The sequence below is a fragment of the Pleurodeles waltl genome, chromosome 3_1, assembly GCF_031143425.1.
Source record: "Pleurodeles waltl isolate 20211129_DDA chromosome 3_1, aPleWal1.hap1.20221129, whole genome shotgun sequence".
In the NCBI taxonomy this organism is placed as follows: Eukaryota; Metazoa; Chordata; class Amphibia; order Caudata; family Salamandridae; genus Pleurodeles; species Pleurodeles waltl.
The window spans coordinates 924,125,241-924,139,113 of record NC_090440.1 but is presented as its reverse complement, the minus strand read 5'-3'; the positions used below and the strand labels follow the sequence as shown (position 1 = coordinate 924,139,113).

The 13,873-nt window shown below is 41.5% G+C and overlaps 1 protein-coding gene across 1 annotated transcript in view; it reads right to left on the bottom strand.

The window, feature by feature from the left end:
* Nucleotides 1–4,138: 4,138 nt before the first annotated feature.
* The window catches only part of LUZP1 (leucine zipper protein 1), a 141,384-nt gene continuing 131,649 nt past the window's right edge, over nucleotides 4,139–13,873 (bottom strand). The window contains exon 4 of the mRNA XM_069223915.1: nucleotides 4,139–6,784. The gene's annotated coding sequence lies outside the window, so the exon portion shown is untranslated. The remainder of the gene's footprint in view (nucleotides 6,785–13,873) is intronic.

The window sequence follows — 13,873 nt, the reverse complement described above, 5'->3', positions numbered from 1 at the left end:
ACACTGCACCACTCCACTCTGTGCCACTCAACTCTATGCCACCAGGCTTTACTCATACCGCTGCACTACACCACTGTGCTCCATGTCAATGCAGTCTACACCACTTTACTCAAAACCAGTGCACTCTCCGCCACTCAACCCAGCATCACTGCATCCTACTCTGCAACACTACTCCATGCCACTGCACTCTATACCACTCTATTTTATCTGCACCACTGTACTCCATGCTACTGCTCTCTATCCCATTCTACTCTGTGCCATTCTATTGCACTCTTCAGTACTACAATCTATGCCTCTACTCCATTTCAATGCCAATGCACTCTACCCCATTCTACTCCATACACCTGCACTCTTCGCCACTGCACTTTACACCACTTCAGTCTAAGCCACTCCACTCTGCAGTACTAAACTTTATGTCACTGCACTGTACACCAATGCACTCTACAACTCCACGGCAGTACACTCTATGCTGCACCACTCCCCTATTCCCTGCACCACTCCACTTCACTCTACTCTCCAACAATCTGCTCTACGCCACTGCACTCTACTCTATCTTGCACCATTCCACTCTACAAAACTGCACTTTACGCCACTCTACTCTAAACCATGGCACTTTCTGCCAATGCATTTAACACCGCTTTACTCAAAACCAGAGCACTCTATGCCAACTATTGCACACCACTGCAGTCTACACTATTATACTCTATACCACTCTATAACATAGCATTCTACGTCACTGGACTCTATGCCACTCTATTCTACTCTGCACCACTGTGCTCCCCGGCACTTTACTAAAAACAAATGCACTCTACACCACTATACTCTTAAAAAAAAAAAAAAAAAAAAAAAAAACCTACGCCACTGCACTCTACACCATTGTACTCTACGTCACTGCAATCTCCACCACTATATTCTACTCTACACTACTGTACATTATTTCACTGCTCTCTATGCCATTCTACTCTGGGCCACACCACGCTATGCCACTGCACTTTTTGTACCACTCTACTGCACTCTATGCCACTACACTCTATGCCTCTCTACTCTGCACCAAGATACTCTTATGCAAATGCACTTTACTATGCTGTGCACCACTCCAGTCTTCACCACTGCACTCCACACCACTCCAGTCTAGGCCACTCCACCCTATGCCACTCTACTCTGCAGTACTGCACTCTATGCCGGTGCACTCTAATCTGTACCACTCCAGTGCACCCCATTTTACTACTTTATGCCACTGCACTGAACCCTGCACCACTCCACATCACTTCACTTTGGAACAATCTACTCTACGCCACTGCAATCTGTACCACTGTACTCTATTCTATTATGCACCATTTTACTTTGCAACACAGCACCACGATGCTACTATACCCTAAACCACAACACTCTCTGCCAATGCACTCTACACAATTTTAATTAAAGCCAACACACTCTATGCCACTGCACTCTACGCCAACTAATCTACTGTACAACAATCTATGCCTCTGCAAGCTATGCCATTACACAACTGCACTCTAAGTCACTGCACTCTGCCACTCTATTCTACTCGGCACCCCTGAACTCTATGCCATTGCTCTCTGCACCACTCTACTGTACACCAGTGCACTCTATGCCACTCTACTCTGCACAACTGCACTCTATGCCACCACACTCTACTATGCACCACTCAACTCTACTGCAGCCTACTCAATTACACTCTTCACCACTCTACATCACTCCACTTACTCTAATCTACTCTACCGCACCACTGCGTTCTACCCCACTGTACACCTCTGCACTCTACCCTGTACAACTCTACGACACTTCATTCTACTCTGAAATGCTCCGCTCTACTCCACTGCACTCTGTGGCACTGCCCTCTATGCTGTGGCACTCCACTCTGCACCGCTCTACGCCACTGCATTCTACACAACTCTGCTTCCTTTCATGTGCTGTGAAGAAACCAAAAGATTACAAGCAACCCAATACAAAGCTACTAAGTAAATAAATAAATGTCCCACAATACAAATTCAAAAGCGTGCTTACACATTTAAAATGACCGTCAGTCACAGCCGCAAATAGAACTTTCTTGAACAGAAAGTTGTATCAGAATCAAAGGAACGTTTTTCTTTATTTATACTGTCACAGTGAGCTAGGTACGAGTGAGAAAAATACTAAATAGTTGTCTGTGCCACCCCTGGTGGATGGTTGCATTTAGAATTTTATCCGTGATATTGAATCTTTACGATTGTCCCCTAACAATTATTTGGGAATGGTTTTGTGTTTAATCACAATCTTAATTTTCATTCCTCTGATTTAATCAATCCTGAGTCACATATAAAACCTTACTAACACTTTTCAGGTCCATGTGGTTTATGGAATAAATGTTGTTATTACAAATCGAACAATGAAAGTTGCTTTTTCTTAAAAAAAAAAAACTAACAGTAACATGTTTAAACAGTACTAGGACAGCACAACAATAACAAAGTGGCCACTGAAATATTTAATGTTTTTGTAAAATAGTGTTCCTTACACATTACATGATCTTTATAATATACAGGTATGCATGGCTTCAAGAAAATACAAAAATTATAATGACAAATCAACATTTGCATAGCTCCTTGACATGTACACATTCCATTTATTTTCACATATATATATATATATCTATATGCTGAGGTTTAAACAGATGGAGAAGGCCCTATTTACATGTAAGCTTTATATGTCTGAAAAAGATATACATAATGACTGGAGTGTTTCATTTCATTTTCACCAATGGCTTGAAAACCTGTGATTCATGGATAATTCTGTCATCCCTACATCGGAATTTAAACCATTGAGAAATTTCAAAAAAAGCAAAAATAAGACACTGTGTAATATATATAAATATACAACGAGAAACTGTGTATTATGTTCCTGTAATGCCATTATGAGGTTTAAGTGGCATTTACAAAGCGCTTTACCTTCAGTCTCAAGGTTTATCATGTCTGCATTATAGAAAAATAATAAACAGTTATACATTATAATGTGTCTAGGTAGATACATATGGCACCTGGCAGAAAATCAACTACATTCTATTTCAGAGTACGATAAAATAACTGTTGTTCATTTTTTTTTTTATAATGAAAAATAAATACATCTTTGATTTAAAATCTAAATGACAACTATTTTTGTCATTAAGGCATACAAAATATACACAAACATTCATGAAAAGAATGTACAAAAATGATAAATGAGAACGTTTACACCACAAAATGTGTTTTTAAGTATATGGAGGTTTTTTGGGTGAAAGTCTGAGAAAGCAGCAACTCATTTGGAGTAATCTATTTTGTAGACGCTAAAGCACAGGTTAGTGTTGATCCTGATGCCAAATGTTTTCGGCTGCAGCACAGCTGTACTGAAATGCATTTTGATTAAAAAAACATTTCCGTCTATACATAAGGCTTTCTTATGGGAGTGTAGATGCCAATAAGACATCCAGTTTAGAGGTTTCGAACTAACATGAAAGCATAGTATCCATCCTGGTAGTAGCCTCCCGGAACAGTTTTATTAACAAGAAAATGCTATAAATCCTTAGGTGAGAACTACTAATTCCATTAATTGACTCAAACAACGCATGTTTAGGAGGTAGGAAATCCCATGGCTTACGAGACATACTTCGAGCGTTTTTAGGCGCTATTTGGGTAAAAATAATGGTCATCGCCATAATTTGACTATAAATGGACACCAACAGTACCTAAATTAACTAGAAGAATTATTTGTTTCGAAAGTGTCTTAAAAACAATGAGTTACAAATAGCACAAGAGGAACGCCTTGGTACTTGGCACTCAGGAGTCAACTACAGTGTGCTCAAATGAGGGAATAGTTTGTTTTGTTTGTTTGTTTTTTAACAATACTCACATGAGTAGGTGGGTATCCAAATAAGGAGGAGGATTTTCACTGCTAGAATGACAAACGTGGTAGCCAAAGTGAAAATATTAAATATGGGCGCACAACAAAATAAATATAGTGGTTCAGTTTAGTCAGTGGGTCTAATTGTGAAAATCAGCTACCAGGTTCACAAGCCGATGCATTTTGAATGCGAGAGTAGCATATATTTTTGCAAGCGTTGGAATATTTAATTGTAATTTGTAGTATTTTTTTTTTTTTTTTTTTTAACTAAAAGAAAGTATTGTCCCAATGGTGTTCCTTGTCAAAACCATGAAAGGAGAGAAAACAGTACAATTATCTTGCATCATGTGGGACTTCAGAAGTGGAAAACAGGTCCACAATTCTGGATATTTAGCCATACAAAATGTTTCTGGATACCCTCTTTCAATCTATCCATCATAACCACATCCCCCTGGTTCCACCCATTTGGTTGTGTGAGAGCAACGGACGAAGGTCAAGAAGAATACTAAAATGAAGCTGTTTTTTTCAGAACTCGTTCCATCTCTACAGCACCCACGCCCTGCTATTACAGCATTCCTCCTCTACGCCTAAGTCAGTTATCAAGGATACCTCGAGCAAAACAGATCTGGGGCTTTTGTCTGCTGTTGGGGTGGGGCCACAGGAGCTGCCCTGGTATACTAATGCTTGATAAAGTGAAGACTCTCCATTGGCTCTTGCAAACCAGGTGATGGCAGAGACCCACTTGTATGGCTGTTCAGCAGAAGCAAATAAAGCTCTGTCTGTGGGGTGAACAATACTATAGGTTTTCCCCAAGTGTGACATCCCAAAACAACAGAACTTATATGGTAGATGTCCATGTGGGGCCAAACAACAGGGCGACCAAAAATATGTAACTGCTCAGACTTCATTCTACAATGAATATGTTCACTTACTACAAAAAAACAAAACATAACACTTAAGGACAGAATGCCATCTTAAGTTATTAATAAAGCCTTTTTTGAAATACTTAAAACCACATTTTGTGAAAATAATTGTTTTCTTTTTAAACGCTGTATTAAAAACAACGATAACTTTCAATATACATTGTTTATCTAGTAAAACAAATTCAACGTAGTAGTGGGGAAATTGTACTGGAACTGAAAATTCGGTTCCTACTCCATTTTCTTTACAAACAACAAACAGAAAGTAGCGGTGTGCATGACTTGGACTTGACGAGATGTCAGACTAATCACCAGAAAAGTTATTTTCTCCCAACCCACATCAAAGCAAACGAGACAAAGTTGTTTTAACTTTCTTATAAGCATTCTGCTGTCTCGTGGTGGCAAACTCAATTCAAGAGGCAGGTTTGCTGGCAAAAGAAACAAAAAGGACCATGGTTGTGTGGGACCTTCATTATGACCGGCGACTTAAACAACAGACGGCGTTTCTTGCCTCCACCTTCTCGTGTATTGCTTAAGTCTTTTTTTTAAATCAAAAATGATGGAAGAGACTCTGTACCGAGTTTCAAATTTATAGTTCTTGGAATGCACATATGCAACATTTCTTTCCAATGCAGAGCAGTGACAGTGCAGCTATAAGTTTGCAAATATGACAGTTTTTGCTTTTGCTCTGCGCTTCACAAGCGATGCAACTAAAATAAAGCTTGCTAATCGGGGACTGAATAAACAATCCCCAGATTACTATTCTTGCAACAACAAAAGCTATTTTAAGGACTCACATACCTATGCTGTAAATTCCTATATTAAAAGTGTGCATTCTGTTTTGAATGACAGGTCAGTCATGCACGAATGTTTTCTGCATTTGACTATTCAACTATGCAACAATATAAGCTTTTTCTGTGCTTTGCACACTGAAACGCTCCTATGAAAAACGACCCACTGATTATTGATTATAAAAGGGTGTGTTTTTAATGCGATGGCATTTCGAAATTCATGACATGCAAACATCTTTCATGAACGCAGCATGCCAACTGTGCAAATCTGCTAGCTAAGAAAACTCTCTCAGTGCTCCTATTCTTAATACGTCACGCCCTTTTGATGTTTAAACTAGCACCATTCCCCCCCCCCCCAAATCCTAGAATTTGCTGATTTTACGCAAATTAACAGTTCATGCGTTATACAGAATGGTGTGGTCATCTATCAGAATGGCACAGCAGAGGAAGATTATAAGGATTAAAATCGAATTTAGAATAAATACTGTATGTTTCGACATGGCAATGCAAACGTTTAGTATTTTGTTTGCATTTTTTCTCCAAGCCTGACAGCACAAATACATTTTTTGGAAAGGGATCTACAAGCACCCACTTGTTAGATCTACGAATATACATGCTGGTACCCTGTAGCCTACACATGGAAGTGGCATACCCTGGAAAACTACTGGCATCCAAGTGGATTTTCTAGTGGGGGGGAGGTTGGGGAGAGGGTGTGTGTGTGTGTTTGGGGGCAGAGGGGTGGGCGGGGTCGGGGGGGTCCCTTTAATGAAGATCACCACTGGTTGTAGACCTCGTGTCTGCTACAAAATAGTTATTAATATATTTCCCTTTAGTACTTTAAGTACCCTGTTAATTCTCAAACCGGTGACCATGCACCCATGTTTACATATATTCTAGTCATAGGATCAGGTCAGGTAACATCAGCTGTACTGTACAATGAAAAAAAGCAGGTGTACTTCTGAATGCCCTGACTGATGTCCATACAGGCTACGCACTTACAGAAATGATGCTGGTAAAGCTCTTGGCACGAAAAAAGCATTCATAAAAAATATATGTATAAAAGTCTTTTGATAACTTGTGATTAAACATCAACATTCAAAGAGCTCTCAGTTTTCATTAGTTTATTTGTTTTCGTAAAGTGCCCATTTTAGGACCAAGATGTCAGTTTCGACAGCCATCATTAAGGGGGGGATCCCAAACCTACAATGAGAAGAACAACAACAATTAAACAAATGAACAGGTACTTCCAGATGCAATATCTGAGCAACGGGATGATAAAAACACAGATGTGCCTATTAGGTTTTCCAATATAGAAGTCAATTATTCTAGACTACTAGAGCACGGCAAACGTGATATCAGCCAGGCATCAGACTACTTACAGCACATTAATCTTTTCCTTAAAACCCTTTGACTATTATTGTTTTTCACTTTCTTAAGGTCACTGTTTCTGAGTTGACAAGGCTGTACATCTCATAGTAACATCAAGAAATCCCATATCATCAAATCCATAAACAATGCAGGGTTATAAATTAAAATAAACAAATCCTTGTGGGATGAAGCTTTCCACTTCACAGTATGTTCTCAAGAAACCCCGAAGAGACCCTGACCACGTGGAGAGAGGGTGCTGGTGCCCTGGATAGAGACATGTAGGAGCTGCAATGTGACAAGGCTTTAACATGGATCCCGCTGTGGGTGTGTGCGTAGGACAGCAAATCCATACTTTTACAGTGTTCATAGGACTAGACAGTCATACTAAGCTTGGCATGTGAAATGTGCGTCCTATGAATCATTCTGGCCAGGAAAAGAGCAGAACCACATGGAATTATTTCATGAGAAAGTATTGGGAATATAAACCAGCTATATGCCCCCACCACCCCCAAGCACACACCCACTAGAGCAACTTTAAGTGGGTTGTCAGGTCAAAAGGCTAGTGGAGAGATCATTATAGATACCCTAACAGCATGACCAGATTGATGTGTGTGCCCTTTGTGGTCCCTGAGGAGGCTCACTGAAGATTGGCGGTCATGTAGAATGAGAATAAGGGCTGACCGGATTTTGGCTTGCTGCAGTGAGTGTGGGACACCAGCAGAAGACAAACAGCAGATAACAAGCCGAGGCCCAGGAACCCTGCTTTGTAGTGCAGGGTGAGAGCGGAGCCAAGACCCCAGCCCTAGTCAACATTTTCTGCTTCAGCTGGGACATCTGAATCAGATCCAACCCTTCCCATGCGTCACACATAAAAAGGCCTAAGCATATTAAAATACATTCCTATGTATTGCACATAGACACACAATACAATCTTGCTAAACCCACAACACGACACTGGATGCCCTTGGTGATGGCCATGGATACCAAGGAAAACCTACCACTTATGAAGGATAATCTTCTCTCCTGCCTGGCAGCCGTGAAGGCAGACTATAAGCAAATCTTATCCCAGGCCTGTTGAAGTTGTACATAGACCTTGGGATTGACTCCTCAGCCCTCCCAAGGAACATGAAGGAAGTGGGATCGAGAATGGAGGCAGCAGAACAATTACTACAGTCTACATCAGACAATGTGTAATTAACAGTGGTTCTTATGGAAATAATTTGTTTTGAACTTAAAACATTGCAGAGGCCATATATTTAGTCCTTGTTAAGATGAGAAAATCAAAGTAGTAGCAAATATTACTTGAAACAACTACAGCCAAAAATGAACGTTTGGTTATTTACTTTGATTTTATGTATACTTAATATTGCTTCAAATATAAGGAACAAAAAGGTGGTGCAGTGCACATAAAAGGTGAGAAATGTGATAACCTGTAGTGATAGCTCAAAATATCCAGTGAACAATGGCGGTATAATACATTTAAATTAGGGCAATTGTATAACGACACAAGTCATATATACAAAATCCAAAACAGAGCATCGTCGACTTTTCAGCCCTAACAAAATATTTACAAAGCCAAAGTAATTTCTCAGACTCACATGTGAAAAAATTGGTGTAGTTCCATTTTGATCTTGAATTAGTCAGCTGTGTTGTTGTTGGTATGAAGAACAATCCCTTGCCAAGCGCAGCAGATTCTGATTAATTGGTTAACGTATACTGAGAGAAGTTAAGTGATGGGGCTGAGTCAGGAGGGTCTAGTGGTTGGTTCACTATTTGCAATGTTGACAGTGGGCCTGCCATTCTCAACGGAATTCCTGTGGGTAGTAGCCTCGACTTTTGTTGCACCTGACACGTCCAAAACCTCTTCCTGTGCAACTCCCTCTGTCTCTGCCCCTTGATGCCCATCCTAAAAATATGATGGTTGCTACCAGTCCTGTGTGGTGGATCCAAGGAGAAAGGATGATGCATTGGACCCTGGCTGTGGGTTAGTCTCTTCATCTGATCCACCAGAGAAAGATGGGCCTGAGAATGTCACATACCTCTGATTGTCAACATGTCAGACACTAGTCAGGCAGTCTCAGTGCTGGGGTCCACTGGGTAAATCCTTAGTGACATATGAGGGCCTTGAGAATAAGTCCCAAAAATAGTATTAAGATTAGAATTCTGAAAGAGAATGAGCACGAAGGAACACAGAAGATTGTGCCCAGTCCTCTTTCAAAAACTCCTGCACAAGGGATTCATTGGCAATTTCTATAGAGAAGGCCCAGAAGTTGGGAACCGAGTCTAAAAGAGATATCGAACAACCAAGAAATGCAGTTGTGAAATTCTCCTTATAGCCAATAAAGTAACATCTATTGCAAGAAACCAACAAACAGCCTTTATGCTATTTCAAAGTTAGTAAGAAAGTGCTGTACCAAGACCTGTTAGTATATGCTAGTGAGATTATGTCTGTACTGAGAGGTACTGTAGGATCTCATATCAAAACAGAACAACGTCCGATGGATCTTCCCAGAGGACCAGCGGTTTCACTGGAAGGACGATGAAGTGATAGTAGGATTGGTGGAGGAGGCTAGGAAGCCATGTGGTGGTATTGACTGAAACATGTTGGTTCTTTTGTATGGTTCCAGGGGAATATGAAAACCAACATTTCTATTTTACCAGGCTCTGTCGGGGGAAAGAGTCACATTTTTCATGCTTTGTTTCTTCACTTGTTTGAATAATTTATGTAACATTTTTCAACGCTGATGGGGGAGAAATTATAGGAGGAAGCACATGTGCACCTAAGCTCACCCCTTCCAAAATATATTGCTGGCCAATGAGACTTCCAAATGTCCCAGATATTCATAGGCCCCAGATGGAATGGAGCCTCCTGAAGGATGGGCCTCCTCTATGCTGCAGGAGCTTATATTAACCCCCTTCTTGCCAGGTGCACAAGAGCGATCAATGCTATAGGTGGCTGTTTCAAAACAGTACATCAAATTCAGCCTACTCCTGCAAAACATGAGGGGGCTTGACTCACCACACAAGTGTCAAAGAGTATTGTCCTATTTATGGGATCTGTCTGAAGATATAACATATAAGGGATCTGTCTGAAGATATAATATTTGTACGGAAGACCCATCAGTGATAGGTGGATCAGCCATGAATGCCACACAGGCTCTATTCCATCCATCTGTTTGCCTCAGATGATCAAAAGGGCGGCATGGCCATTTTCATTAGTCAGGGAGCCCTGCCGCAGAACGTCCTGACTAATAAGTCCCTGGGGCAGAGCTGTGCCAGCATAACTGGACTACACAAGTAGTAGCCTCACTCTGGAAAATATTTACACAACAAATACAGGTTAAGAAAGATTTCTTAGCGACACTCTGTGCTCCTTAGTCCATCTCCTAGAGGAGCACATTGTAGCGGGTGGTAATTTAACTGAGTTTGCGGTGTGGGCCTGGACAGATCAAATCCCCAATAAGTTGCAACTGGAGTGACAAGCAAGCAGTCACAGCAGAGTTTTTCCGAGTTGGAAATCATTGACATCTGGAGACACACATCGACGACAAAGAATATGCACCACACTTCTCCTGGCACAGACTATTTGTTTGTAAGCAGACAGTTGGTAGCAAGGGTGGATTTTAGGAACATAGTTTTTGGTAGAGCACATCCGTATTGTGCTTCATTGGCGGGGACCCTGTGTTGGCAGGTAGTTCAGTAGATGGCACGATAACAGGCTTTTCCTAGATGACCTGCCGTATGGTAATGACGTAAGGCAGCATATTAAAGAATTTTTTATCAGGCACAGAGATAGCCCCACATCCTTAGCTAGGAAATGTAAGGCTTTTGAGACAACAATCTAGTTGATCTGAGCCCCGGATGCACAGGCGAATAGGGTGAGAAAGGTATAAACTGATAAAGTGCCAGAAGAGGTGAGGAACCTAGTGAAGGAAAACAAAAAAGCAAACAATAGTGGTAAGAGTCTCAAAAATAGGTGTGTTGAATGGCCCTGCTACAGACAAATAAGCAGGGTGCTCTCAGCCTAAGACTTAAACAAAAAAATTAATAGTACGGGTATCAAGGCAGACAGATTGCTGGCAGCCCATCATTGAGTGCAACACACATACTCTAAAGAGAGGACAAGAGTGGCCAGCTGGTCAGGGAGAAGTGTAAAATCAAGTAATTTAGGGCCAGATGTATCAAAGGTTTTAACCCATTGTCTGTCTATGGGAAAATGCTTTAGTACATATGGCCCTTAGACATTTAACAAGTGAAGGGAAGAAATAAATCCGCAGAAGAATAAGAAATATACCTAAGCACATGCCATCTCCCGATCTCGAATTCTTTGAGAAAGATTTATGACGTCCCACGTGAGGTAGAGGAAGAGAAGACAGCCACTGATTCTTCCACAGACCCAGATGGCTACCCAATGGAATTTAACAGGTATTTCAGTGATTTTTTGGCAGCCCCATTCACATTGCTTTTCAACACCTTCATTGCAGCTACATGGGGTACATGAACTGTGGCAGGGGCCAACATCTCAGTAATCTTAAAGCCTGGCAAAGAACCCACAGAATGCAAATCTTACAGGCCTGTCACCTTTTCAAATCTTGATGCCAAACTCATTTCTAAAATGTTGGTACTGCATGATAAATGTTTGCTGGGTTTGATCAAACCTGATCCATCTGCATTTGTGAGTTAACAACAGACACAGTAGATATGCAAGGTCACACATCTGATCACAAAGGCGAGTAGAAAATAAATCCAGGTGATTGACGTTTCATAGAATGCCAAAAAAGCATTTAGCTAGTTTCACTAGAGAGGATCGGTTTTCTCAGTGTACTAGATATCGTGGGTATGGCTCTTGGTCAATGGAGGGATCAACTTTACCTTGAAGGAGGGGACTGTTAGAAATTACCTGTTCCAATGCAGTTCACCCTGCCAATAAATAGCTTAAAAGCAGCTATAAGGGAATGCCCAGACATCTTGGGGCTTATCTTTGGTGCGGACCATCACAAATTACCCTTTTTGCAGATGATGTCCTCACCCTTCACCAAATGGACAGATTTGAGAAAGTGGCAGGGTTTAAAATTAACAAACACAACTCTGACATTTTGAAGCAGGCCCTCCTGCAGTGTACTAGTACTGGAAGAGAGACGTCCATTTCAATGGGTATTGGGGGTTATCACTACCTGGATATAGACTGAGCCAAAGGTGAGGGACTATAATGAGTGGATGGAGGGGTGCCAATTTACAGCTGTTAACACCCAGCAGCACGTAGAAAACAGGAGTATTAACATCTTTCACCACCTGATGTCACCCTTTCCAGTCAACCTAATATGCCCACTGTCTGGCTGCTTCATGGCTCATAGAGGAGGCTGCTTTGGCTGAGCACACCTGTATCGCAATTGGGAGTTTTCTATGACAAGTTGTATTTAGTGAAAAACTTTGACAAGCGGGCACTCTGATGGCATGCTGGTGGTGTTTGCATTGGAGGAAGGTGGGGAATACACTCCCATCTCCTGACTAGTTAATTATTTTAGAGCAGGAGTTCCATACAAATTGCAGACAGTACCAATCTAAATATTTTAAAGCAATATAGCAAGTTGCAAGAATTGATGCGTGGATGATTTTGCCATGCAGTGGGTAGGTTGCAGAGTAAAACAGAGGTAGTTTTCGTAGCTGTAATAAGTTGAACTTCTGTTAATGTGGTGAGTTAAAGACTACCAGGCCAAAGAAAATTTCCAGGAAGATTTCCAAAGCATTAGTATTAGTGAGTCAGCTAAGGGAAAGGAGCCTGAGGGAGGGGACTGCGAGGACTGGGCAGGGGGGTACAATAGCAGACATGTTTGATCTTGCGATATTACCCCTCTACCAACATCCAATGCTGTATCTTAATGAGACATGCAGTTAAGCACTCAATGTAATGATGCCTTTGACTTTTAGTAAAGCTTTCAGTAACCACACGAGGCCTACCCTACTTAGGACACCAAGGTGTTAAGAACAGGTTAAAGGGATTTAGAGCTTCCATAGTCCCCAGCTATTCTCTGGGATCGGATCAGCCAATCATTTTCCTGCATATTTTTAAGAAAATAAATCCATTTAGTTCAATGACGGTGTACATATCCAAATAATGCCACTGTCCTGGACTTTGCACCAACAGACTGAGGCCCTTTATTAGAAGTGTGGCGGTCTTAAGACACCACACTCGCGATGGCAGTAGGAACACCGCCAAAGAGGTGGTCTGACTGCCATTTTATGACCATGGCGGAGCCACCACAGTTGGACCACCGGCACTGACAGGTTGCCACTGGTCGACAGCCTGGCAGTCTCAGCGGTCTTAATCCGCCAGAGCAGCGCTGCAAGCAGTGCTGCCCTGGGGATTACAAGTCCCCTTCTCCACCCCCCTTTTGCAAGGCGGTTCCACCGCAATGCAAAGGCTGTCGGAGATAGGGTCCCAGGGGCTGTATGGGGACCTGTCGTGCTTTTCACTGCCTGGATTACAGGCAATGAAAAGAGAGACAGGTGCTGTCGCACCCGACGCACCAGAACATTGCTACTGGCTTTTAATGCTGGGGCCGGTATCCCGCAGGGCCAGCGGGCGGAAACAGTGTTTCCCAGTGGGAAACTCATAATAGAGCCAGCAGGCGGAAAACCGGAGTGGCGGTTTTCAGACCCAAAGAGTTTGGGCAACTCCTTTAAAAAGTTGCACTTCAAATTCAACAAATGAAAACATGCAACAATTTGACTAGTTTGCCTACTAACAAAGGTATTTTGGAGTACATACAGGGAGTGCAGAATTATTAGGCAAGTTGTATTTTTGAGGATTAATTTTATTATTGAACAACAACCATGTTCTCAATGAACCCAAAAAACTAATTAATATCAAAGCTGAATAGTTTTGGAAGTAGTTTTTAGTTTGTTTTTAGTTTTAGCTAT